This window comes from Hyla sarda, chromosome 6, assembly GCF_029499605.1.
Source record: "Hyla sarda isolate aHylSar1 chromosome 6, aHylSar1.hap1, whole genome shotgun sequence".
In the NCBI taxonomy this organism is placed as follows: domain Eukaryota; kingdom Metazoa; phylum Chordata; class Amphibia; order Anura; family Hylidae; genus Hyla; species Hyla sarda.
In genome coordinates, this window is record NC_079194.1 from 276,327,312 (window position 1) to 276,352,843 (window position 25,532).

The 25,532-nt window shown below is 42.5% G+C and overlaps 1 long non-coding RNA gene across 1 annotated transcript; it reads right to left on the reverse strand.

Moving 5' to 3' along the window:
• Positions 1-22,025: 22,025 nt before the first annotated feature.
• LOC130277761 (uncharacterized) lies at positions 22,026-22,469 on the reverse strand. Its single transcript, XR_008845563.1, has 2 exons — positions 22,367-22,469; positions 22,026-22,281 (listed from the first exon to the last, which is right to left on the reverse strand). It is a non-coding gene; the product is annotated as an uncharacterized LOC130277761 (long non-coding RNA).
• Positions 22,470-25,532: the final 3,063 nt, after the last annotated feature.

The following is a 25,532-nucleotide window of genomic DNA, read 5'->3' on the forward strand; positions in this document are numbered from 1 at the left end:
GTGTTTTTTTTTTTGCTGTCCTGGCACCATAGGCTTCAAATTTTGGGGGGTATTTTCTGCTATTACCCTTTTTAAAAATGTAAAACTTTAGGGAAACCAAGCATTTTAGGTAAAAAAAAATTTTTTTTTTTTTACATATGCAAAAGTCGTGAATCACCTGTGGGGTATTAAGGTTCACATTACCTCTTGTTACGTTCCCCGAGGGGTCTAGTTTCCAAAATGGTATGCCATGTGGGGTTTTTTGCTGTTCTGGCACCATAGGGGCTTCCTAAAGGTGACATGCCCCCCAAAAACCATTTGACGCTCCTTCCCTTCTGAGCCCTCTACTGCGCCCGCCGAACACTTTACATAGACATATGAGGTATGTGCTTACTCGAGAAAAATTGGGTTTCAAATACAAGTAAAAATTTTCTCCTTTTTACCCCTTGCAAAAATTCAAAAATTGGGTCTACAAGAACATGCGAGTGTAAAAAATGAAGATTGTGAATTTTCTCCTTCACTTTGCTGCTATTCCTGTGAAACCCGTAAAGGGTTAAAACACTTACTGAATGTCATTTTGAATACTTTTGGGGGTGCAGTTTTTATAATGGGGTCATTTATGGGGTATTTCTAATATGAAGACCCTTCAAATCCACTTCAAACCTGAACTGGTCCCTGAAAAAAAGCGAGTTTCAAAATTTTGTGAAAAATTTGAAAATTGCTGCGGAACTTTGAAGCCCTCTGGTGTCTTCCAAAAGTAAAAACTCATCAATTTTATGTTGCAAATATAAAGTAGACATATTGTATATGTGAATTAAAAAAAAATTATTTGGAATATCCATTTTCCTTACAAGCAGAGAGCTTCAAAGTTAGAAAAATGCAAAATTTTCAAATTTTTCATAAAATTTTGGGATTTTTCACCAAGAAAGGATGCAAGTTACCAAAAAATTTTACCACTACGTTAAAATAGAATATGTCACGAAAAAACAATCTCGGAATCAGAATGATAACTAAAAGCATTCCAGAGTTATTAATGTTTAAAGTGACAGTGGTCAGATTTGCAAAAAATGGCCGAGTCCTTAAGGTGAAAAAGGGCTCAGTCCTTAAGGGGTTAAAATGATACCCAACTTATATAGGTTTTATTTTGTTTTTCCTCTTTTAAAAAATTATAACTATTTGTACGAAAGTTAGCATGTTTAAAATTGTCCTTTTCTGACCCCTATAACTCTTTTATTTTTCCGTATACGGGGCTGTATGAGGGCTTATTGTTTTTGCGCCATCATCTGAAGTTTTTATCGGTACCAATTTTGTTTTGATGGGACTTTTTGATTGCTTTTTATACTTTTTTTTAGGGTATACAAACTGACCAAAAATGCGCAATTTTGGACTTTTTGAATTTTTGTTATGTGAATTCCATTAAACGTGCGGTTTAATTAACATTATATTTTTATAATTCGAGCATTTACGTACAGGACGGTATCACATATGTTTACGTTTATTTTTGTTTAAATTATTATTTTTTAAATGGGAAAGGGGGGGGGATTCAAACTTTTATTAGGGAAGGGGTTACATCACATTTATTAACTTTCTTTTACACTTGTTTTTAGTCTACGTAGCATAGCTATAGCATAACATTGATCAGTGTTACCTGTGCTCGATTGCTCCTGCCTGCAGATCCTGGCTGGAGTATCGAGGCACAGATTGAACATTGAGGAGGTAGGTAAGGGCCCTTCTGTTGTCCTCTCAGCTGTCCGGGACACCGGGATTTCACCGCGGCGATCATGAACAGCCCGCTGAGCTAGCCGGGATGTCTTTTCTTCCATTTTAGATGCCGCTATCAACTTTGATTGTGGCGTTTAACCTCTTAATGACCATAAGCATATATTTACGCTCATGGCCGGCTCCCGTTATGTGAAGCACACTCAGGAGCTGAGCGCGCTTCATACCCAGCATGTCCCGGTTGCTATCAGCAGCCAGGACCCGTGGCTAATACCGGAGGACATCTCCAATCAAGCTGATGTATTAACCCTTTAGACTTTAGAATAAATGTGATTTAAACCCTTCCCTAATAAAAGTTTGAATCACCTCCCTTTTGCCATAAAAAAAGAAACAAAAATAAAATAAACATATTTGGTATCGTCGTGTGTGTAAATGTCCAAAATATAAATATATAATGTTAATTAAATGGACGGTAAATGGTGGACACATAAAAAGAATTCCAAAGTCTAAAATTGCAAATTTTTGGTCACTTTGTATTCTATAAAAAATGTATAAAAAGTGATGAAAAAGTCCCATAAAAACAAAAATGGTACCGATAAAAACTTAAGATCACAGCAAAAAAATTTGCCCTCATACATCCCTGTATACGGAAAAATCAAAAGGCTATAGGGGTCAGAAGATGATAATTTTAGACATACTAATTTTGATTCATGTAGTTATAATTTTTTTTAAAGTTGTAAAATAAAATAAAACCTATATAAATTAGGTATCCTTGTAACCATATGGACCTACAGAATAAAGATATGGTGTCATTTTTACTGAAACATGCACTGCATAGAATCGGAAGGCCCCAAAAATTGCAAAATAGTTTTTTTTTTCCAGTTTGGCCCACAATTTTTTTTTCTGGGATCGCCATAAATTTTGTGGTAAAATGATTGAAGTCATTACAAAGTTCAATTGGTGGCGGAAAAAAATAAGCCATTATATGAGTCTGTAGGTGCAAAATTGAAAGTGTTATGATTTTTAGAAGGTGATGAGGAGAAAACTAAAGTGCATGGAAAAACCCTGCGTCCTTAAGGGGTTAAAGGGTTAATATCCGACATCAGCCCAATTGGCGATGTCCGGTATTAATATACTGCAAATAAAACACAAAAATAGACTTGGATTGCCAAAAATATAAAAAATTTGATTGAAAAATACATAATACACACAATATACTAATGTTAAAAAGGCAAAAAAGGCACCCAACAAAAAATGTGGGGAAAAGAGGTGCAGTATTATAATGCAATCATATATATGGCCAATTAATGTAAATTGCTTGTGCTGCTGGAAAGTGCTATAATAGTGGACTACTCATGGGCCTAGCCTCAGCTAAGATTACCAGAGCATCCCCTCTATTACTAACCTACAGTTCACTAAATAATAGTAACAACATCCTGCCATATAGATATCAAGGAAAAAGTATCTTACCCATATTGGACTGCACCGCTTTGCCTCCACAACCCCTACAGCTGTTTTGTCTCTTTCCTCAGGGGGCTTCTTGATGTCCGGTATTAGTCGTAGGTCTGGGTATGAAGCGCGCTCAGCTTCTGAGCACACTTCATAAACTGTGAGAGGGCAATTGACCGTATATACTCGAATATAAGCCGAGTTTTTCAGCACGATTTTTCGTGCTGAAAACACCCCCCTCGGCTTATACTCGAGTGAACTCTCCGCCCTCAGTGGTCTTCAACCTGCAGACCTCCAGATGTTTCAAAACTACAACTCCCAGCAAGCCCGGGCAGCCATCGGCTGTCCGGGCTTGCTGGGAGTTGTAGTTTTCAAACCTCTGGAGGTCCGCAGGTTGAAGACCACTGCGGCCTTCGACATCATCCAGCCCCCCCCTCTCACCCCCTTTAGTTCTGTACTCACCTCCGCTCGGCGGGACGTTAGGGTGCGCTGGTCCGGTGCTGCAGGACTGTCCGGTGGGGAGGTCGTCCGGTGGGATAGTGGTTCCGGGCTGCCATCTTCACCGGGGGGCCTCTTCTCCGTGCTTCGGGCCCGGCCCCGGAATAGCCTTGACGACGACGCAGAGGGAAGTTCATTACCAACGTCCCTCTGCATCGTCGTCAAGGCAACGCCTCTATTCCGGGCCCGAAGCGCGGAGAAGAGGCCCCCCGGGTGAAGATGGCAGCCCGGAACCACTATCCCACCGGACGACATCCCCACCGGACAGTCCTGCAGCATCGGGCCAGCGCACCCTAACGTCCCGCCGAGCGGAGGTGAGTACAGAACTAAAGGGGGTGAGAGGGGGGGGGGGCTGGATGATGTCGAAGGCCGAAGTGGTCTTCAACCTGCGGACCTCCAGAGGTTTCAAAACTACAACTCCCAGCAAGTTGGACAGCCGATGGCTGCCCGGGCTTGCTGGGAGTTGTAGTTTTGAAACATCTGGAGGTCCGCAGGTTGAAGACCACTGTATCAGATATTGACAAGCGGTGATGATGAAGGGGGGGGCTGATGACATGTGGTGATGATGACAAGGGGATGATGAAGAGGGGGTGTGGTATGATGACAAGGGGATGATGAAGGGGGGGTGTGGGATGATGACAAGGGGATGATGAAGGGGGGTGTGGGATGATGACAAGGGGATGATGAAGGGGGTTTGTGGGATGATGACAAGGGGATGATGAAGGGGGGGTGTGGGATGATGACAAGGGGATGATGACAGGCGGTGATGATGAAGGGGGGATGATGACAGGCGGTGATAATGACAGGGTGATGATGATGAGGGTGTTAATGACGGGGGTCTGGATGATGACAGGGGGGATGATGTATTTCCCACCCTAGGCTTATACTCGAGTCAATAACTTTTCCTGGGATTTTGGGGTGAAATTAGGGGCCTCGGCTTATATTCGGGTCGGCTTATACTCGAGTATATACGGTAAATATACATCCATTGTCCTTAAGGGGTTAATGATCACACCCACTCCCATAGACATGAATGAAGGGGGTGAGGCATGATGTCCCGACCATGGCCCCCCAAAGCCGGTGTTCCGAACATAATGTTCAGAACGCCAGGGTGCCGTCCAAAAAACGCATGGGGTCCCAGTGGCCTGATCCCCTGCAATCAGACATCTTTCCCCTATCCTTTGGAAATGGGAAAAGATGACCAAGCCCCATTTTTCAAATCTGACATGTGTCTCTGTATGTGGTTATAACTTTGGAACACTTTTAATGAGCAAAGAGATTCTGAGATTGTTTTTTAGAGACCTATTGTACTTTACTAGTGTAAATTTTTGTTGATATATGCAGAAGTTTTTGTAAAAAAAAAATTGGTAAATTAGCAATTTTTCAATTTTAAATCCTCTACATAGCGATAGTTTAGCTTTTTTTTTCCTTAATTTTTACAACAAAATCTTTGTGCTGCCATGTTCTGACACCAATAACTTTTTTATTTTTCATCCCGAAAATATGTGATCTTGAGCACTGGTAGTTTTTATCTATATTTAAATGCCCATTGTGCCTTTTTATAACCTGTGATCAGTTAAAGGAGATCTGTAGTGCAATATAACTTATGTTGTTATAGATCGCGGGGGGTCCGAGCGCTGGGGCCCCCTGGGATCTCCTGGACGGGGCCGCAGCAGTATGCTGGAAAGGGGGTGTTGTGTCCCTGCATGACACAGCGGCCGACACGCCCCCTCCATGTACCCCATAGAGATACATGGAGGGGGCGTGTCTGCTGCGGCTTTCTGCTGGGGACGAAACTTCACTGAAGACTACCGCGGCCCTCTCCAGGAGATCCGGGGGGGCCCAGCGCTCGGACCCCCTATGATTTATAACTTATCCCCTATCCTTTAGATAGGGGATAAATTATTTTGCGCTGGAATGCTCCTTTAAGTGTAAAAGACGATTACAAATAATAACAAGTTCTCTCATCCTTCCATACAATTGAAATATCAGAAGGTTGATGAATATTCTATAAATTGTATTAATAATATAAGAGGATTTCTAGATAACTACATGGGTTCTAGAAGGTGGTTGCGACATAAGAGGTATGTTAAAAACATTTCCACACATTTTTTTTTACTTACTTTTTATATATATATATATATATATATATATATATATATATATATATATATATATAAATGTAACTCATATAGTAATCTCCAAGAGCAGCTGGTTTACCACATTAAGACATGACCAATTACTACTCCTCTCGCCTTCAGTTTCGATGAAAAATATAAAAGTGCGTAAACTTTTTAAGGGTCCCTGGTATATGTAGACAGCACTATGTTAATATGCCGGCTTGTTGTTCTCAGCAATAAAACATTCAGTGGGCTAAAGAGTGCACAGTCAAACTAAATGCATGAACTTGTTCTGAAAGGTTTTCCTGGTGTGCATACTTTCTGCATTCATTTGCATCTCATCGCTTGGGTACGTTAAAGTAAATATTCTAAATGTAATGAAAGGTTAATATTTACAGAGTAATTCAAGGTTTACAAACAGAAAAGAAATAATTAGCTATAAACCTTGCTGATATTTGTAAGTCAAGTAGTAAGAGAATTAACATAAATATTCGTAAATAGACAAAACAAAACAATAAAGGAGAGATTAAACTTTCAAGACACGGCATTAAATTTCTGATTATTTCTGGATTTTATGCAAATTCAATGTAATTTGTTAAAATGGCCTAGTGATTTTATTACTTATGTATTGCGAATAATGAAATACATAAATAAAATAACTTTCCGTATACTTCATTAAACCAAGTTTCCAGTTTCCACATGCAGTTCTACTGACACCTAATGGACTGTTGGCAAATCCCATGTGTGCTTTACCCTTAGATGTCTTCCTTCTCCAGCAGACAGCGCTAATCTCACTTTAGAAATGGAATTATTCATTTACTATGATCTGGATAATAATACATTTAATAAGATTCTCACAATACACTACAATTACTGCAAGGGCTATCTGTAGCAATGACCAAGCATAGTCAGGTCTTCACATTCTAAGTGAACAAAGCTCGATAGAAATTTGGGTATTGTTTGGCCCTAGAATATACAGTGGACCCTCAACACATGATGGCCCTGACATGCGATAGTTTTAACATGCCAAAGGCTATCAGAGCACATCATATGTTGAATACAACAGCGACTTTTGATGCCTGGGAATGTCGAGGCCATTGTGCAAGACGTTGCTGACTGCTGCAGCTACCACCGAGCAATTTAACCCCTTGTCCCACTCTTGCAGTTCACATCACTGATCGGGCCAATTCCCCGCATGAACCCTTAAGAGGCTACGATCAAAGTTGATTACAGCATCTAAATGCGAGATTTAACTAATCTAATCCGGCTAGCTCAGGGAGCTGATCGGAACATCTGTGGCAAAATCATGGAGTCTTGATCAGTTGAGTGAGGTACGGGGGGGGGGGGGCCCTTACCTGCAGGCTAGAGCAGCAGAGCACTGATAACGCTAATCAAAGCTGAGCCAAAACACAGCATTGAACAATTCACGTGATCGCAAGATTGCATGTTATAGCCCCCTATGGGAACAAAAAAGAAGAAGAAGTTAAAAGTAAAAAACAAGTCCTTATATGGGTCTGTATATGGAAAATATAAAGTGTTATGATTTTTAGGAGGGGAGGAGAAAAAATCTAAAGTGCAAAAAATAAATTAAAATGACCCCGTTATGCAGCGGCACAGACTGAGACTCATATTAATCTTGGGTCTCTGGCTCCTTTGATTCCCCTCGCAACGGCCAATAAGCCTGCAGCCTCATGCTGCAGACATCCAATCAGGGCTGCATTCTTCTTCCTGCCCACTGTACCTCTAGTGTGCACAGTAGTTGCTTGGATTCCGGCCATTGAGTACCTTACTTTCCAGCATGTGCTGCAAAATAAAAGTATTAAAAACATTGGGGGAAGATTTATCAAATCCTGTCCGGTGGAAAAGTTTCTTAGTTGCCCATAGCAATCAGATCGCTTCTTTCATTTTCCAGAGACCTTTTCAGAAAAAGAAGCAATCTGATTGGTTGTTATGGACAACTCAGCAACTTTTCCTCAGGAAAGATTTTGATAAATCTTCCCCATTGTCCCTTCATCCCCTGCCCTTTATGCAGTACTGTACAGCACTGACCTCACAATTTGTTTCAAATTTGTCTCAAATATTGTACAGTACTGACCTCACCCTCTTTCCCTTATGCATGCCTCCTATATACTGACCACATCATCTGTCCCTTATATATGCCCCTAAATACTGACCTCACCTCTTGCCCCCTATATATTTGCCCCCTATATACTGTACTGACAAAGCAGATGTGACCTGTCTAAGCATGGGCTACACAAGAACTCTGAAGGTGTCTTGTGTGATCTGGAACCAAGACATTTAAAGCAAATTTTGAAGCCTTGAAGTTCCAAGATGAGACCCCCATAGATATGACGTGTTTTTTTACTACACCCCATAAATGTTCAATCATTTATTGGAGGACAAGTCCAAACCTTGAACTCTATGCAAAGCTCCTCAAACCATTACTAAACATTTTCTGCAGTGTAGGCCCAGGGCTTTATCCTGCTGAAAGAGGTCACTGCTAGTACTGTAGGCACAAAGGGATGTACGTGGTCTGAAATATTGTTTATATTGATATAGTAACATCCCCATGAATGCCAGGATCCAAATTTTCCCATCGGAACTTTGCCCAGATCATCACATTAGAAAATTATTTCGGGAGGGGGAAACAGTAGTCAATGTGGCTAAAAATCCATGCCCATACCTTTTCATTGTTCTCTAATAATAGTCAATACTGCACAACATAAGTACAAAAATAAAACCGAGAATACTTCTTTAATTAGTGTAGCCCATAGTTTAGTCCAGAGTAATGCTTCTATAGGTCTACTGATTACAATTATAATGGCTTCAGTCATGTGACCTCCTGATATGGTGCACAGCTGTTTGTCCATTTTTACATTTTAGGGGATGGGACCAGAACAGGGCTTTTTACCAGTAGCATATACAGTTTCTTCTTTTCACTTAAGTGGCTGGCCAATCACAGAGCATCACTTATTCCTTACTGCCATGTGATAACATTGTGCTGATAAATGTGCCGCTATGCTGGTGGGAAATTTACATTACAGTACCCCTTTATATTACATTAACCTTTTCCCTCCACATTGGCATGTGGAGGGGAACGGCTTTGATTTACCTTTCAGGGGCAGGGATCCTCTGGAGTAGGCAGACAGGCTTACAGATTGCAGGTACACAGCCTGGGCTCGCTCTTGGTAGTTAAGCCACCCAAACTGTTCTGTCTCAGTCTCTCTGCTGCTAGAGACAAAAGGCAGTGGACAGCAGACTGCAGAGATGTAAGACACCTAGTGGTCAAGATTTTAGAGTTTTGGTTTTTGGGGTAAGAATTCATTATTGGTAAGTGAAATACATTAGGAGTCACATACAATCATCAAATGGAAGGAAATTATTTGAAACGATGGTGAACATTTACAAATCTGTAACTATAGCAATATACTTTATCTCAGCAAGTCTCTGCACAAGAATTTGTTTTCCATTTTTCTCTCTATTCTATATAAACCCTTCACCACACAAAGACCTTGCCCCAGAACACAAGCCACATTTACTGCAGTAACAATGCCATTAGGGTGACCCCCATAAACAATAGTGCAAAAACAAAATGAACGCACATGCAGGAAGCTCACACTTATAATGGTTACTCACTGCACCCCCCAACAGCCTTGGAGAGATGGCAAGCATGGTACTGCCTCAGTAATTGTATGTCATATAGCCTCATTGCTGACTAAATACCTCTGGTCATATGATGATCAATGCAATTTTCAGTCTATCTCAGTTAGTGAATGCGTTACACAGGACACCGCCATGGGCTGTATTGCTCATCACTTCTCAGAAAGGGATCTACTGAGCTGTCATTAGAATGATATGTGAGCGACAGTAGCTTAGATACATGTATATTATAATACAATAAATAAATAAAAAGTACAGTCTGACAGCTACTCCTTTCTGGATCTTTAGAAACAGATGGCTAAATATCACTTCCCGAAAGATATGTGTCCTACCCCTGCTCTCTCCAGCAACATGAATGTCCAATCCCACCCACTCCTGCAAACATTTTGTTACAGTTTTTAGAAATAATACCCCTGTGCCATTTTATTAGCCCCCTGTGCCATTTCATTACCTTCCTGTGCCATTTCATCAACCCCTGTGGAATTTCAGAGGTTTGCAGGACTATGTAGGATTTTGTTCTGTGACCGCCCGATCCTGCCCATAACAACCTCATTACTGCTTGCAAGGTTTTTTTTTGGGTCCCGCGGGACCAGCAGGATCCCCAACCAAATATGGGGTTCTTCTGAATTTCTGTGCGGAAATTCCGACATGTGAACCTAACCTTACACCCCTGCTGCTCAGCTGTTATTGGTTTCAGTAGTGGTGCAGCAGGTGTGGTATAATAGTAGGATCAGGGCCGGACTGGGGATATAAACCAGCCCTGGGAATATTTGCATACCAGCCCCACAGCATTGCGTCATTGTGGCAGCTAGTGGCCACAGGAAAGGGACAGGGAAGCCTGGCATTTGATTTGCCACATTTCTGTAGCAAGACTCCACACAAGGGGCGCCCTTGTACGCAGCTACACCCATAAAAGAGGGAAACCTGGTAAATCTAATTCTAGGCTTACTCTACAAGAGGGAAGCCCGGCATTTCATTTGCCAGGCTTCTGTCTCCATCATGTTGCAGGCTTGATGCTGTGCACTTTAACTCATACTTTAAGTCAAAGGGCACAGTCTCAAATGTGCAACATGACAGACTTAGGCTACCTGCAGACTGCTGTCGGACTCCATCTGATTGACGGGAGTTTATCAGAGAGAAAAATAGCGCAAGTACTAGTTTTCTTTCTCTGTTATATTCCACTAAACTACTAGATCCCTGATGGACCCCATTCAAGTGAATGAAGTCCGTCGGGACCGGCTGTTTCAGTGCAAGAAAAAAAAAGTGCTGACCGGGATGGATGCCAACGGCAGTGTGAAAGCACCCTTAATAATAAAAGGGTGCAGTGAGTCTGTGAGGGACTGGGTACAAAGGGGGGAGAGTTATTAGCACTTGTGCAGAGGAAAAGTTGATAAGGCAACAATTTAGACCACAGGTGTGCACATATGGGTGGCTTCCCTATGTCTCATTCAGGGCTCCTCACCTGAACCAAAGTCCAATATAGAAAAAAGAGACATACTCTGGGAATTGCAACAATGTTCACTTTTATCTCACTTATTCATAAAGTCATTACAACAGAGAAATGAACATAATCACCCAGTGCAAAATCCAATGCAGAGATCCTCTCAGTGCGTTGTCTTAAGAGCGATTCATCCTGAGCTTGCTGTTGCAGGACGGTTTACTCCTGGCCGCATGGAGATGCTGATCCCGAGGGCATGGAAGAGCTCGCTGGCGTGCGAGCAGCTGGAGGAAGGTTTCAGGAGTCCCCTCCCTTTCTCAACCTAACTTCCGTGAACCCGTCACCTTCTACTAATACAGGTGAATTCTCGAGATTTCATTTCTATATAAAATAGTACAAAACATATACCAATAAACATACAAATAAAAGATTCAGGATAGCAGCAGTATTTCATAAGAACACATTAAAATTACATTGTTCATTAATACCTCTTGGTGTCACAGTATTCAGGTGGTGTACCCAATATACCTCTTTCTGATCTAATTTCCTTTTTATTTCCTCTGGATTCGAACCCTCAATCTCCTCTAATATTAACCACCTCAGCTCACAAGTTTGGTGTTTATTTTCAATAAAATGCCTGGCAAGTCTGGTTTCACCATATTTATCCGAAACTACATTTTCTTTTTCTTCTAACTTTTTCTTATACGTCCTGATGGAACTTCTATGTTCATTTAATCTCACTTTAATCATACGGCATGTCTGTCCAACATATGACATGCCGCATGGGCATTTTAGCATGTAGATGACCTGTTTGGAATTACAAGTATGAAACCCTTTAAGTTTAATTTTATTTCCTTGAGTTGGGTGTGTAACATAATCCCCTTTTATAATACTGCTACAATTTTGACAGGACATACACGGGAATGTCCCTATTTTTTGTGTTTTCAGGAACTTTTTTTGGACTCTTTTTTTCTCTGAGATGTCTGCTCGTATCAAATAATTAGCTATGGATTTATTCTTTCGATAAATGAATCTTGGCTTCTGTTTGAACAAATATCCATATTTTTCATCAGCTTTTAATACACTCCAGTATTTGTTCACTACTCTCCTAATTAACTTTGCATGACCATCATAAGTTGATAAATACGTAAAGCTTCTTTAATTTTCATTCTTTTTACTACTTTTTCTTAAGGCTTCCCTAGGGATCTTATCTACTTCTTCCCCTTTTATCAACTCTGTTCTTTCATAACCCCTTTCAACAAATTTATCAATGATTTTTTCTTTATTTTTTACAAACTCTTCCTCTGTACTACAGATCCTCTTTGCTCTTATTAGTTGACCTTTCGGGATTCCTTTAAAGGTTTGGGGGGGCATGTCCACTCTTTTTATGTAGTAAGTTATTTCTGTCACTTTCTTTTGAAAATAATGTGGTCTCAAACCTCCCATTTTTAATACTGACCTCATCTAAGTAATGAATAGAATTAGCATCATACTCACAAGTAAACTCTATCAATGGATGGCAACCATTCAAATACTGTATATACACCAAGAGATCATCTGTTGTACCTGTCCATAAAACAAAACATTCATCCACATATCTCAGCCATTTTTTTCACATATTTAGACAATGGATGTGCTGGAACAAGTTTATTCTCAAAGCTATTCATAAAGATATTTGCTAAACTTGGTGCGACAGGGGACCCCATCGAAGTCCCCTGTTGTTGCAAAAAGAAATCCTGTCCAAACCTAAAGTAATTTTTATACAATATAAGTTCCAGCAGATCCATTATAAATCTTATTTGTGCATTATCCAGCGTATTATCTTTAAGCAATGCTTCCTTAAAGGGTACCTCTCATCAAATAAACTTTTGATATATTTTAGATTAATGAATGTTGAATAACTTTCCAATAGCATGTTAATGAAAAATATGCTTCTTTCTATTGTATTTTTCCCGATCAGTCCTGTCAGCAAGCATTTCTGACTCATGCTGGAGTCCTAAACACTCAGAGCTGCCAGCCTGCTTTGTTCACAGCCAAACAGGCTGTGAACAAAGCAGGCTGGCAGCTCTGAGTGTTCTCCTTTGTGAACAAAGCAGACTGGCAGCTCGTAGTGTTTAGGACTCCAGCATGAGTCTGAAATGCTTCCTGCCAGGACTGGTAGGGAGACCCCTAGTGGTCATTTCTTCAAAGTGGAAATTTAAATAGAAAGAAGCATATTTTTTAATAACATGCAATTCTAAAGTTATTCTGCATACATTAATCTATAATATATCAAAAGTTTTTTTGATGAGAGGTACCCTTTAATTACTAACATCCCTTCATCTGATGGAATGATAGTGTACAGACTCTAGATGTCAAGTGTACACAAAAGCATCGTTCCTTCTATATTTACATCTGTAACATGGTCTAGAAATTCATTTGCATCTTGTAAACAATTTGGCAATTTTTTCACAATTTTCTATAAAAATGTATCCACATATACCGCCAAAGGATATAGGACTGAGTCGACCCCCGAGACGATCGGTCGTCCCCGGGCTCGACTCATGTCCTTGTGGATCTTGGGTAGCAAATACATTAAAGGAAACCGGGGACATTTATTAATCAGCATTTCTTTGACTTCACCCGAGATTATACCTTGATGAAAAGCTTCCTCTATCACATTATCAACCTCTTTCTTGATCTCTCTGGTCGGGTCATTTTGTAATCTCTTATAAACAGTATCGACATTTAGTTGACTGAACGCCTCAGACATATAAAGTCCTCTATCCTGCACAACCGTCGCTCCACCTTTATCCGCTTTCTTCACTATAATAGCGGTATCATTCTTTAATTCACATAGAGCATTTTTTTCCTCTTTTGATAAATTTGGTTTCATTTTAAATTTCTGATTTTCCGACTCATCTGTTATTTCTTTAATAACTACCTTTTGAAAAGTATCCAAAGTGTTGCAGATTACATTCGGATCAATGCACTTCTTTTTTTAAGTTTATTCCTCAACACATCGGATACATTACCCTCCTTTTCTTTATCCTTATCACCAAAGTGCATTTTCAACCGAATGAGCCTGCAAAACTTTTAGAAATCTACCATAAAATCAAGTTTCCTCAGATCTTCAGAGGGCACAAATCCAAGTCCTTTATTAATAACCTTTTGTTGGGCTTCGGTTAATTCTACAGATGAAAAATTAACTAATAGCTCACCGTTTTCAGATATTGCTTTTTGTTGCGAGCCCTTGTATATACTCCCTCTGTATTCCCGATATCTCTTTTTTCTTTTCTTTTTGGTTTTTGATGAGCTAAAAAATCTTGTCCAGGTCCCTGTTCAGATACATCATTCAGCTCACTATCTGTCGATCCGTAATCAAAGGCGTTCTGTACCCCTCTCATCAAAAACCAAAAAAGAAAAGAAAAAAAGAGATATATAATATACTCACATTAGTAGGCAGCTCCCCCACATTAGTAGGCAGCTCCCCCACATTAGTAGGCAGCTCCCCCACATTAGTAGCAGTTCCCCCACATTAGTAGGCAGCTCCGGCCCGGGTCACCATCTACTGCTATGGCCTATGGACCATAGCAGAAAGTGCCGGGACCGGGGAGCGGTGACCGGATCACTTAAGATAGCACGGCCGGTCACTCACCAGGCCCCGGTCGGCGCGCGTCCTCCTGTGGTCCTCCTGGTCCTGCGCTCCTCTGCCTCTATGGTTGTACGCACAGGAAGTCACTGAAGTCCCGTGCGTACAACCATAGAGACGGAGGACCGGACCGCAGGAGGACCGAAGGAGGATCGCAGGAGTACGCCGGAGAATGGTAAGTGACCGGCGGACATCCTTATGTCCCGAAAAGATTTTTAGGAATACCTATGATTACCTGCCCGGGCCGGCTCCCGTGTGTGGCTGCAGGCAGGAGCCAGCCAGAGCAGGTAAAAACTAATACTGTATACTAAAAACCAGGGTGCCTCCAGCTGTTGTGAAACTACAATGACCAGCATGCCCGGACAGCCTTTGTCGTGCTGGGAGTTGTAGTTTCACAACAGCTGGAGGCCCCCTGGTTTTTAGTATACAGTATTAGTTTTTACTTGCTTTGGCCGGCCCCCGCCTGCAGCCACACACGGGAGCCGGCCTGGGCAGATAATCAGAAGTTTTCCTATCCCGGACCTCAATACCTGGCGTATAAGATGACCCCCGACTTTTCGGAAGAAAATTCAGGGTTAAAAAGTCGTCTTATACGCCGGTATATACGGTACTCTACTGGAAAAATTTTTTTTATCAACTGGTGCTACAAAGTTAAACAGATTTATAAATTACTTCTACTTAAAAATCTTAATCCTTCAAGTACTTATTAGCTGCTGTATAAGTGATTCACAGGAAGTTCTTTTCTTTTTTAATTTATTTTCTGTCTGACCACAGTGCTCTGTGCTGACACCTCTGTCCATGTCAAGAACTGTCCATAGTAGGAGCAAATCCCCATTGCAAACCTATCCTGCTCTGGACAGTTCCTAACATGGACAGACAGAGCAGTGGACAGACTGGAAAGAACTACACAACTTCCTGTGGAGAATACAACAGCTTATAAGTACTGTAAGGATTAAGATTTTAAATAGAAGTAATTAAAAAATCTGTTTCTGGCACCAGTTGATATAAAAGTAAATGTTTTCCAGTGGAGTACCCCAGTAATTCTGGGAGCTATATATTTAAATGGTGAAAACTTCTTTAACACTTTCCCATTCTGTGGCAACCGGTATATCTGATTATTATACTGGAATTTCTCACAATGCACTACACCAGTGGTGTCTGTCACAACAGGCTAAAAACTTACTGGGGAGAGGGGGTAGGTATGGGGGTGACACCATTTTCTACCGAACCGGGTTACACCAACCCTAGCAACGCCACTGGAGAGGAGCTTATCTCTTCCCAGCCCCTGCACAGTGTAATGGCTGCAGACTGAATGATGCTGAGACCGGAGCATTCTCAGCACTGACAGGCAGCCCCTGCGGCCTGCAGAGAATGGTGTCCTGCAGAGAATGGTGTCCTGCAGAGAATGGTATCCTGCAGAGAATGGTGTCCCTGGCGGTTCACACTCTGCAGGTGAGGGGACAGTGCAGCCGGGGCTGACAGCTCCCGCCCATCACTAATATAGTATCGGGAGGGGCAGCAATCTCGGGGGGGGGGGGGGGCAATTGCCCCGTTGCCCCCCCCCTGGATCCGCCACTGGTGTGAACTGTGCCCCAAAACCCCAATCTGTATGCAGAGATTTATCCTACCTAAGGACGCAGGGTTTTTCCGTTTTAGCATTTTAATTTTTTCCTCATCACCTTCTAAAAATCATAACACTTTCAATTTTGCACAAGAAAATTCCATATCATGGCTTATTTTTTGCGCTACCAATTCTACTTTGCAGTGACATTAGTCATTTTACGAAAATTGAAAAACAAAATGCAATTTTTTAACTTTTGGGGGCTTCCGTTTCTATGCAGTGCATTTTTTTGTAAAAATTACACTTTATCTTTATTCTGTAGGTCCATACAATTAAAATGATACCCTACTTATATAGGTTTATTTTGTATTACTTCTGAAAAAAATCATAACTACATGCAGGAAAATTTCTACGTAAAAAATTCTCATCTTCTGACCCATATACCTTTTTTTTTTTTCATTCTGATTCTGAGATTGTTTTTTTTTTGTAACATTCTACTTTATGTTAGTGGTAAATTTCCGTCAATACTTGCATAATCTTTTGGTGAAAAATTCCAACATTTGATGAAAAAAATGGAAATTTTGCATTTTTCTAACTTTTAAGCTCTCTGCTTGTAAGGAAAATAGACATCCCAAATACATTATATATTGATTCACATATACAATATGTCTACTTTATATTTGCATCATAATGTTGACATGTTTTTTCTTTAGGAAGACATCAGAGGGCTGCAAATTCGGCAGCAATTTTCCAATTTTTCACAAAATTTTCAAAATCGGAATTTTTCAGGGACCAGTTCAGGTTTGAAGTGGATTTGAAGGGCCTTCATATTAGAAATACCCCACAAATGACCCCATTATAAAAACTGCACCCATGAAAGTATTTAGAATGACATTCAGTAAGTGTGTTAACCCTTTAGGTGTTTCACAGGAATAGCAGCAAAGTGAAGGAGAAAATTCAAAATCTTCATTTTTTTTTTACACTCGCATGTTCTTGTAGACCCAGTTTCTCATTTTTTACAAGGGGTCATAGGAGAAAAAGCCCCCCAAAATGTTTAACCCAATTTCTCTCAAGTAAGGAAATACCTCATATGTGTATGTCAAGTTTTCGGCGGGCGCAGTAGAGGGCTCAGAAGGGAAGGAGCGATAGTGAGATTTTGGAGAGTAAATTTTGCTGAAATGGTTTTGGGGGGCATGTGACATTTAGGAAGATCCTATTATGCCAGAACAGCAAAAAAAAAAAAAAAAAAACACATGGCATACTATTTTGGAAACTACATCCCTCAAAGCATGTAGCAAGGGGTCCAGTGAGCCTTAACACCCCACAGGTGTTTGACGACTTTTCATTAAAGTCGGATGTGTGAATGAATTTTTTTTGGGTGAAATGGTTTATGGGGGGCATGTCGCATTTAGGAAGCCCCTATGGTGCCAGAACACCAAAGAAAAACCCCACATGGCATTGACGACTTTTTGTTAAAGTCGGAAATGTAAATGAAAAAAATATAATTCTTCACTAAAATGCTGGTTTTTCCCCAAATTTTACATTTTTACAAGGGGTAATAGGAGAAAATGCCCCCCCAAAAAATGCTCACTGCACCCCTTATTAAATTCTGTGAGGGGTGTATTTTCCAAAATGGTGTCACATGTGGGGGGGTCCATTGTTCTGGCACTATGGGGGCTTTGTAAACACACGTGGCCTTCAATTCCAGACAAATTTTCTATCCAAAAGCCCAATGGTGCTCCTTCTCTTCTGAGCATTGTAGTTTGCCCGCAGACCACTTTACATCCATACATCCACATATCGGTTATGTTCTTACTCAGAAGAAATGGGGTTACAAATTTTGGGGGTCTTTTTTCCTATTTTCCTATATTTTGTGAATTTATTTTTTTTTTATTATCTTCCCATCCAACTTTAACAAAATTCGTCATCAAACACCTGTGGGATGTTAAGGCTCACTATAGCCCTTGTTACATACTCCTTGTTACAATGTGTTTATGTCAGAACTGCTGTAAAATTAGCCACCCCTATGCATATAACCAATTTAGGCCTCAAATGTACATGGCACTCTCTCACTCCTGAGCCTTGATGGGCGTCTCAGCATTTTTCGCCCACATATGGGGTATTTGCATACTCAGGAGAAATTGTGTTACAAATTTTTGGGGTCTTTTTTTCCTTTTACTGCTTGTGAAAATAAAAAGTATGAGGCAATACCAGCATGTTAGTGCAACATTTTTTTTACATTAACAGGCTGGTATAGACCTTAACTTTTCCTTTTCATAAGGGGTAAAAGGAGAAAAAGCCCCCCAAAATTTGTAACGCAATTTCTCCCGAGTACAGAAATACCCCATATGTGGCCCTAAACTGTTTCCTTGAAATACGACAGGGCTTCAGAGTGAGAGAGCGCCATGAGCATTTGAGGACTAAATTAGGGATTGCATAGGGGTGGACATAGGGGTATTCTACGCCAGTGATTCTCAAACAGGGTGCCTCCAGCTAAACTCCCAGCATGCCTGGACAGTCAGTGGCTGTCCAGAAATGCTGGGAGTTGTTGTTTTGCAACAGCTGGAGGCTCCATTTTGGAAACACTGCTGTACGATACATTTTTCATTTTATTGGTGGGGACAGTGTAATGGGGTGTATATGTAGTGTTTTACCCTTTATTATGTGTTAGTGTAGTGTAGTGCAGTGTTTTTAGGGTACATTCGCACTGGCAGGGTTTACAGTGAGTTTCCCGCTAGGAGTTTGCACTGTGGCGAAAAATTTGCCACAGCTCAAACTTGAAGCAGGAAACTCACTGTAAATCCGCCCATGTGAATGTACCCTGTACATTCATATGGGGGGGGGGGGGGGGAGGCAAACCTCTAGCTGTTGCAAAACTACAACTCCCAGCATGCACTGGCAGACTTTGAATGCTGGGAGTTGCACTTTTGCAACAACTGGAGGCACACTGGTTGGAAAACCTTCAGTTAGGTTCTGTTACCTAACTCAGTATTTTCCAACCAGTGTGCCTCCAGCTGTTGCAAAACTACAACTACCAGCATGTATTGATCGCCGAAGGGAATGCTGGGAGATGTAGTTATGCAACAGCTGGAGGTACGCAACTACAACTCTCAGCATGCCATGACAGCTGTTTGCTGTTTGGGCATGCTGGGATTTGCAGTTCTCCAATATCTGGAGGGCTACAGTTTAGAGACCACTGCACAGTAATCTCCAAACTGTGGCCCCCCAGATGTTTCAAAACCACAAATCATAGCATGCCCAGACAGCTAACGGCTGTTTGGGCATGCTGGGAGTTGTAGTTTTGCAGGATCTAGAGGGCCACAGTTTAGAGACCACTGCACAGGGATCTCCAAACTGTAGCCCTCTAGCTGTTGCAAAACTACAAATCCCAGCATGCTGAAATGGCAAACAGTTGTTTAGGCATGCTGGGAGTTGTAGTTATGCAACATCTGGAGGGCTACAGTTTAGAGACCACTGTATAGTGGTTTCAAACCGTAGCCCTCCAGATGTTGCTAGGCAACTATTTGCCGGCTTCCGTAGTATCCATGAAGCCTGCCGCAGGTCATCGCCGCCGCCAAGGATCGCCGCCGGGGATCGCAGCCAAGGGTAAGTAACCTCCGGCGCCATTCACCGACGGTTCCCCTGCTCTGCCTGGACAACAATGGGTGGGCAGAGTGGGGGGGGGGGAACCAAACGTTAATCCCCTGCCCCCAATCTGCTATTGGTCGATCGCTTCTGATTAACCAATAGCAGGGATAGGAGGGGTGGCACCCCTGCCACCTAACTCCCATCCCTTATCTTTCGGGTCACCGGGTCAGTGGAGACCCGTGTGACACGGAATCGTCCCAAATCGCCGGTGTGAATTCACCGGCGATTTATGGCGATCGCTGACATGGGGTGGTCTGAGGACCCCCCTGGGCATTGGCACGGGATGCCTGCAGATAAATATCAGCAGTCATCCCGGTCCGGTCCCCGCCCGGCACACGGGGGGTGACGGAAATTCCCACGGGCGTACAGGAACGCCCTCGGTCCTTAAAGGGTAGCTCCCACCAAGTACTATATAATCTAATGTGTCCCTACCAAGTAGTAATCTAGCCCTAACCCCCTACCTGGCTTCAAAAAAAGTTTTTTAATCGCTGTAATAGAGCAGATTTAGTGCTTCTAAATCTGCTCTATAAAGCAGGGCAGGAAGCAGCGCTTCCCAACAGGCGCAACGTCACTGATGCCTTGCTGGGCGCTTGCTTCTGCCCTCACATCGTCTATGCATGAGAGTTATTTATTTAATAGGGTGCCTCCAGCTGTTTCCCAACTACAACTCCCAGCATGCCATTATTGCTATTAGCTGTCAGGGCATGCTGAGAATTGTAGTTGTGAAACAGCTGGAGGCACCCTATTGTCTAATGTCATAGTGTCACAAGAATGCCTCCTACGAGCACGATCGTTACCATCACTGCTAGCGGGGTTCCTGTGCCCACTAGCGGAGTCAAATGTGCCCCCTGCGAGCGCGATCGCTACCATCACCGCTAGCGGTGTCCGTGCCCACTAGCAGTGTCAAATGTGCCCCCCGCGAGCGCGAGCACTACCATCACCGCTAGCGGGGTCCCTCTGTCCACTAGCGGTGTCACAAGAATGCCGAGCGCGGCTCGCTTCCCCATCCCTGTCAGCTCTCAGGGTACGGGAATTCATTTAAAAGCCTTGCGCGCCGCAAACGTAGTACTGCGCAGGCGCAGCACTACGCAAATAGCGTAGGGCTAACATAGGAAGCGCTAGGAGCCTGACGTTAGCCCTACGCTATTTGCATAGTACTGCGCATTTGCAGTACTACGCTAGCTGCGCGCAAGGCTTTTAAATCTGTTCCCGTACCCTGAGAGCTGACAGGGACGGGGAACAGAGCCGCGCTCGGCATTCTTGTAACACCGCTAGTGGGCATAGGGACCCCGCTAGCGGTGATGGTAGCGATCGCGCTTGCGGGGGGTAGATTTGACACTAGTGGGAACAAGGTAATGGGGGCGGGCGGGTGGGGCCGTGCGCGAGGCCAGTGGAGCTGGCCAATGCGTGCAGCCCCAGCTATCAGCGTGCTCGCTCTCGCCTGTTTGATTGACAGGCGGGAGCGAGCACTGCAGTGCCTGAATTTCGACTCATTGCCAAGCTTAAATGAGTCGAAATTCAGTAGTGACGTCACTGCCGAATGCATTCGGCCACTAGGAGGGCAACCCTTAGTGGCCGAATTTAAAAGTGATTTTAAACTTGTTTAAAATCACTTTTTTTAATTAAAGTATATTAGAGATATGTTGTAGTACTTAAGTACTACAACATAAACATTTTTTACTTCATGACAGTGCCCATTTAAGTACCAGGGAGCAAGGTCGTACCCATATGCCCGTGGTCCTTAAGGGGTTAATCTTCTCCATTTGTGCTGAGTGTGCTGAGCTCCTGTGTGTGAGGGAGAAATCTTCACCAATCAGAGCTATTTTTATATTACAAATACTGGCAGGGTGTCTAAAATACCAGCTGTGCTGGTAAAATATCAGCCAGGTGGCAACCCTAAGTGTGTGATATGGGGGGGAATTTATCAAAACCTGTCCAGAGGAAAAGTTGCCCATAGCAACCAATCAGCTCACTTCTTTCATTTTTAACAAGGCCTCTGCAAAATGAAAGAAGCGATCTGATTGGTTGCTATGGGCAACTGGGCAACTTTTCCTCTCCACAGGTTTTGATCCCTGATTGTCTTCATATCTAGGATGAGAATCTTCTGACACAGTGAGTAGCCGACCATTTCTGGGCATAAAACATCAGATCTTGCTGGGTGCCCTACGGTTGCCTGGACAACTGTACCCCCAGCATCAGCCGCCTCTCCCCTCATCACATGGGGCAGATCGGGCAGCAGTTTTGAACACTTCTGTCATCCACATTTTGCTAACACTATTTTTCACACACACAAATAAAATAAATGAGTCGAACAAGTCAAAGAACAGTTTAAACAAAGGGGAACTTTATTTATTATTTATTAAAATGTCTGTGTAGGGATTTTATGTAACCTCCATCACTCACAAAGAGCGGACAGTAACTAACTCAGGACAGGAAAAACCTCCAGAGGGGAGGAAACCTGTAGGGAATCCATGGCTACTGTACTGCCCTTCCTCTGGGCATACTAAAGGAGGTTACCTCTAGAATTTGGGCCAATGTGTCCGTGTATGTGCTGCCCCACAGCCTGGAAGGTGTGCATCTAAGATAGGAAAAGAAAAGAGAGATTAGTTACATGTTTATTATAGAAATGCACATGGAACTGGACAAAAAGATGTGATACTTACCAGTCACAGGCGGGTATGAATGTGCATTCCTAGGTTCCTACAGTTTAGGCCCCTCATTGATGACATCACATGTGTGACCTCACGGGAGTTCTATTTGAGTGGTGCTGCTTTCTGATTGGCTGAAAATCAAAAAACCTTTTTAACATACTCTGCATGATTTATCTCAGGGATTTTTGGCAATTTTTATTAAAATGGCTCACTCCCTGTGGGTACATTATATTTGTTTCTCCTAACCAGACACTCAGTATTTGTAATATCATTTGGTGGCCCTAACAGCCTGGGCCCATAGGTTTCTTACACAGATCACTGCGGCTCTGGCAGGCTCAATGGGGAAGATTCATCAAGACCTGTCGAGAGAAAAAGTTGCAGAGTTGCCCGCAGCAACCAATCAGATCACTTCTTTCATTTTTTGAAAGGGCCTCTAAAAAATTTAAGAAGCGATCTGATTGGCTATTATGGACAACTCAGCATTTTCTCCTCTGGACAGGTTTTGATAAATCTCTCCCAATGGGCAGCGCTGGCTGCTGGGACGTATGATGAGTGATGCCCCTGACGTTGCGGTATGGAGCGGAAGGATATTATTCATCAGATGTCCCGGCAGCCAGCGCTGCTTATTGATTTAAAGTGGTTGTGGCTCCTGCTGCCAGTTCAAGATCAGGCAGCATAGGCCGAGTTTGAGATACTGCATCAGTGATCTCCTCTGGCTGTCCAGCAGTTGCAAAACTACAACTCCCAGCATGCCCTGACAGCCTTCGGCCTTCGTCTGTCAGGGTATACTGGGAGTTGTAGTTTTACAACAGCTGGACAGACATCTGTCGGAAGGGGGGGGGGGGAAATAAAGAAAAAAAAAGAAAAGAAAAAAGCAATGTGGACTTTGAAAAAGGCCACACATAAGTTGTGTTTGAAGGAAAACGGTCACCCGTTCACCACACTAAACCTGATACACCCGGTTATAGTGTGGGTGTTGGTCTCATGAGCGCACTTGTGCCTTCTAAGCACTCACGTGGCCAGCGCCCATGAATGTTCAAGTCCAGCCGGCAGGCCGCCTCCAGCGTGCAATTCAGCACAGGAAGAAGGGACCTTCAGAGGGACGCCGCGCCGGACTACAGGTACGCATATCGGTCAATGAGCTTGCATCGGTCTCATGTTCACCTGCACTATAACCCTGTGTATTGGGTTTAGTGTGACTGAATGGGTGACCGTTTTCCTTTATCCCCTCAAGGACGCAGCCCATTTGGGCCTTAAGGACGCAGAAAATTTTATTTTTACGTTTTCATTTTTTCCTCTTCGCCTTCAAAAAATCATAACTCTTTTATATTTTCATCCACAGACTAGTATGAGGGCTTGTTTTTTGCGCGACCAGTTGTCCGTTGTAATGACATCAAATGCATGGCACAACCAAAAAAATACTATTTGTGTGGGGAAAAAATAAAAGAAAACCGCAATTTTGCTAATTTTGGAAGGTTTCGTTTCCACGCCGTACAATTTATGGTAAAAGTGACACGTGTTCTTTATTATTTGGGTCAATTCGATTAAAATAATACCCGTGATAACATACTTTTCTATTACTGTTGCGCTTAAAAAAAATCACAAACTTTTTAACCAAATTAGTACGTTTAAAATCCCCCTAATTTGAAGACCTATAACTTTTGGTGTGAGGGCTCATTTTTTGCGCGGTGATTTGTAATAAAATGTTATAAAAAAGCAGTTATTTTGGTCTTTTTTTTTTTATGTTCACGCCGTTCATTGTATGGTATCATTAACATTTTATTTTAATATTTCAGATGTTTACGCATGCGGCGATACCAAATATGTATATAAACTATTTTTTTAACACTTTTTGGGGGTGAAATAAGGAAAATGAGTCAATTTACGTTTACTTTATTTTTTTACTTTTATTTTTACACTTTAATAGTCCCCATAGGGGACTATTTATAGCAATCACTCGATTGCTAATCCTGTTCAGTGCGATGTATAGGACATAGCATTGATCAGGGTTATCGGTCATCTTCTGCTGTGGTCTGCGGGAAGGCAGATCAGAGCAGAAGTCTCCCGGAAGACAGCGGAGGCAGGTGAGGGGACCTCCGGCTGCTTTGCTGGATGACCGGATCTTCGCGGTAGCGCTGCGGGCGATCCGATCATCCAATTAAGTGACCACGATGCTGCAGATGCCATGATCGTTATTGATCACGGCATCTGAGGGGTTAATGGCAGACATCCGCGGGATCGCTGGTGTCCGCCATTACCGGCGGGTCCCTGGCTGCGATCAACAGCCGGGACCTGCCGCACATGATCTGGGCATCGCTCCGATGCCCGCGGTTATGCTTAGGACGTAAATGTACATCCTGGTGCGTTAAGTATCGCATCACCAGGACGTACATTTACGTCCTTCCTCATTAAGGGGTTAATCCCAGTCTAAGCCTAGGAACAGATGCAATTTTTGTTTGAGATTTTTTTAGCAAAAAAAAATGTGGTGTCCCAGTACCGTTTTGCATAGCGTACCTTTGTTAGGGGTCCCCAAAGTCAGAGTTCCTAGTAACTGTGGGATTCCGCTTCTTTAGTCTTCCCCTAGTCACCCCTCATATAGTTAATATATTGCTAAAATAAATGTAAATATTGTATAGAAAGTGTATACTTACCTTGCATGGCTGCTGGTTAGGCTTGAGGCCTCCTGAATGCTGGGCACTGGCTCTGAGACATCTGAACTGAACTTGACCTTAGCAGAGAATGTGGTGGAAGAGAGAGATTATAATGGCTCCCCCTCATTATAAAGGGGGCTGAGCAAGGAGCCCATAGGTCAAGCTGCAGGTCACCTGGTTAGCTGGTGCTCTCTGGGTAACAAAGCATGTGACAAGTTTACGGAAAAGTAAAAAAAAAAAAATTTTGGTCACTTCATAAACCAGAAAAAAAAGTGAACAAAAATTTCCATCAAAACAAAAAGGGTACTGATAAAAACTACAGATCATGGTGCAAAAAAATAGCACAGAAGCAAAATAATACTAAGTACAGTTGGCGGCTCACAAAACAAGTCTTAAATGGGTCTGCAGGTGGAAAATTTTCAAGCATTATAGATATTAGAGGGTGAGGAGAAAAAACAAAACTCCCTTCCCGGTCGATAAAGGGGTACTCCGCCCCTAAACTTCTTATCCCCTATCCAAAGGATAGG